This window comes from Phalaenopsis equestris, unplaced genomic scaffold (assembly GCF_001263595.1).
Source record: "Phalaenopsis equestris unplaced genomic scaffold, ASM126359v1 Scaffold198530, whole genome shotgun sequence".
Lineage (NCBI taxonomy): Eukaryota > Viridiplantae > Streptophyta > Magnoliopsida > Asparagales > Orchidaceae > Phalaenopsis > Phalaenopsis equestris.
Window position 1 is genome coordinate 332,459 of NW_018218444.1, and position 3,849 is coordinate 336,307.

Consider the following 3,849-nt stretch of genomic DNA (forward strand, 5'->3'; position numbering starts at 1 on the left):
TCCTAGCCGACAAGGACTCGTTAAATTTTTATGTGGGGTCAGACCCCCAATATATGTGTCGGTGGACTAGTTCCACCTGGGCATTGTCTGCCACTAAATGGGTCCCGCACTAGGTCCTAAAATACTTCACATCTCCCTTGCAAATTTGATTTGCTATTACGCAAATTAAACCAAATCGTGTTGTGTTGTGTGCACTTAAAATTTTTTATATATTAATTAAAATTTCCACCTCTTAATTTTTCTTAAGCAAAATTTTAAAATACCCATAAATTAAGACCCGCCCGGTCTACAGATCAACCTCTACTTTTAGTGCTTGCACTAAAAATTATGAGGTTTTGACAATATAGCTAACCCCAAAACTTTCTATTTTAAAACCTGTTGCAATGGCCTACCCAACGCTAACCTTTTCCTGCAACTTGCAAACGAGCCACGAAGCCCGTAACCTCGTTCCTACCATCAAATTTGGAGCCGAATTTGAAGACCTCGAGGTCATCCTCGGGAAAGCCCTGTTTGTAGTGATGAAGACTGCTGCTTCAGAAATACAGGAAACGTCTGCAGAATTCTACCTAAACTGCCTTCAAGACTTCCCTGCCTACAAGAAGGCCAAAACTACTGGCGTCACGACACCCGCTAACTAAACCTGCTATCCCCGCTGCTGCTAAAAGGAAAGAAGTAATGATTATTGAGGATTTGACTGAGGGATTAACTGTCCCACCGCCCGTGTTTGAAATTGGATCAAGCTCAAGGAATGTACCACTGACCCGAACCCAAAAAAAGGAACCGTAATAGAAGGGTTCGGAGGGCCATCAAAGCCCAGGCTCCTGAGAGACACCCGTTAAGGAGGAGCCCCGTCAAGATTAAGAAGGATTACCAGAAATTTATCCACTCATACGAGAGAGTAGATTCCATCCTTTGACGGATACTGATGGATATAAGAGTATCTGCGAGAGTATCCAAAAAATCGCCGTTGCATTACCATCACTTCATGGACATGGTGAGGAGAGAAAGAAGTTCACTTCTATCACCCGAGTTAGTGTAGTTTTCAAAAGGCTAACAGCCAAAGAGGGATGTTGAGTTAGCGAGTTACTTAAATGAATGGGACATGCAATTTCCCATCGCATGAAGATGGAAAATTTGAAGGACGTCAAGTCCGCCAAATAGTCTCACAAAACAACTGGAGTGCCACCTACTCGTATCCCCGTTTGGTTCCGTTTAGGGATAAGAGTTAATACCGCAGTGATTACTACTGATTATACTGCCACCAGGACTACAGGCTGACGACCGGTTAAGTCGAGACTGGGTCCAAAAATCTTACCTGTCACCCATTGTGGAGATATTCCTAAAATCCCAAAGATAAAGACAAGATTATTACCTGACACTGTAGCCGGTCTACACCACGGGGAGCATACTTTCCCTCGACATAGCGATATTTCTACTAAGACACTCCGTCCTGAGACATTATCATCGAAAAAGAAAAATGTATGGGTACCCAAGGTCGCTGCGCTGATGCAGTCCGGTAAGCCCGCGGGACAAGATGGAGGAACAAGAAGAGGAGTCGATTCGGGAACCGCCAAATCTTAAAGTGATCAAGGAATCAATAATTGAAGAAAAAGTTGAGAAGCTCAGGATTGAGATTTCCGAGTTGGCTCGGGAAAATCCAGTTTTCGTCGATAACAATGAGCAAAATTTTGATTACAATGATTACCTGGAGGAAGATTTCATGGAAGTCCATGTAATTGAAATAAGAGCCGTCATATATGAGCGCGAGGCTCAACCTCACACCAAAGAGAATGCCGTAGATGAGCTGCGTAGGGCTATCCTCCTAAGGGATGAACCAGTTAGTCTACTGGAGAAAAGAATAGAAGAAATGGCCATAGCCATGACTACCATGGCCACTATTTAGGGGCAGTCACAAGCTTCAGGAAGCACAGATGAAAGAATAGATCAATCAGTTGGAGATCATACACATCACAGATGAAAGAAGATAGGTTGTTTCAACAAACATAGACGATCAACATAGAAAGGATTCTTCATCAGGTTCTATACCAAAAAAGGAATTCAAGAAAATGGTTGAATAAGTGCGGGACGCCTTAACCCAATCTAAGGGTGGTGCATTAATTTTAAAGGGTAGACTTTACCCAAAGGAATTTGAGGCCGTGCCTTTCCCAAAGGGTTTTGTGGCCCCAAACTTAAAGATATTTGATGGGACAGGGAATCCCAGATAACATATAACACATTTCCAAGCCAGTTGTGGCAACACGAGGAATAGTGATAATAGTGAAGCTCTACTCTTCCAGCAGCTCGTTAGTAGCTTGTATGGAATTGCTTTCGACTGGTACGCTGACTTGCCCAACGAGTCATTTAAAATATTTTTCGAGTTGGAAGAACTTTTTGAGAAAAGATTCACTCGGGCGCAACATCATGTGTCTATTGGAGAGCTCATCATGGAAAGACAAAATCCTAGCGAAACTTTGGTGGACTATATTTTGAGGTGGAGAAACCTTAGCATGAAATGTGAACCTCAATTATAGGAATATCATTCAATTGAAATTCAGCTCAAGAGCATTCATGGACTAGTAGCTTTCATGCTCAAGGGACTCACCATCAAATCCTTTGAGAAGCTACTCAATAAAGCCAGCAGTTTTCAAGAAGAAATCAAGCACATAGAATCACACGAAAAGGCTAAGGTGACCAAAGTGTTTGAAAAGAAATCAGGAGTAGTAGCGACCATCGATAAAGGAAAGCAGCCGATGAAGATATATGCAGAAGATCCTCACCAGTCTTTGTCATAGTATACTCAGAAATAGAGTAGTCAATCCAACAAGCGACCGCCTCAAGAAGGATCACCTCGAATAGGGGATAATATGGGATAAGAAAATGTCCCTGTTAGAACGATGTAAAACGGTGTATTCTTTCAAAGATGAAGCTATACCTAAAATACTCAGAAGTCTGATGAAGAAGTCAGAATTTATACTACCAGACCCGAAGAAGCCCGAAGAGGTAGGTAGGAAAAATGAACCAAATTTTTGCCCATACCACCGGTTGCTCGGACACACTATAGAAGGATGCTTCGTCTTCAAGGACTGGCTTGAGAGGAACCTTAAAGAAGAGAACATAACAATCCCAAAGGAATATTTAAGAGAACCTAAAAAAGGTTTCATAAATATGATTTCAGCCAAGCCAATTTCCTCAATTGATTCGTATACTGGAACGGATGGATGGAGTACAACTTGGGATGAACTCTAGAGGGTCCTCAATCAAATACAGGGTCCATCAAAACAATCTTCTGCATATACCATAAAAGAAGGATGGAATGAGGTCTGGAGCAGATCATCCAAGAAAATACTAAACAAGATCCAGTCTGCATCAAAAAAAGCCTCCATTCAGAGTCCGCAGCATACCAAGCCCAAGATGAAAATTTCGCCTGGAGATCCGTCATAGTCAAGGACAAAGAAAACAAAGAAGAAGAAGAAAGCATCACTACAAAGATTGATAGAATGGTGGGTAGGATAGGGGCCACCTCAACCAGATTAGTTGTCTCGGATTCAAGGAAGAAAATCCTTGAACCCCTTGACTTTGTATGATTATCTTTTTGTCCCTCCGGGGTCTTATGAATATAATGATTGTAATTTTGGCTACGTTTTAACTATTTCTAGTGATACCGTAACTGATTATGACCAATATAACTTTGATCTTGATCCCCAAAATGATCCTCAAATCATACTCGAGTCTGATGAACTCGTTGTCAACTCTAAAGAAGACATGAATGACGCTGCTTACAACAGCAATAGGAGCGAGGAGCTAATTCTCGAGCACCACAGTACACCACTTACCATCAACCTAGATCTT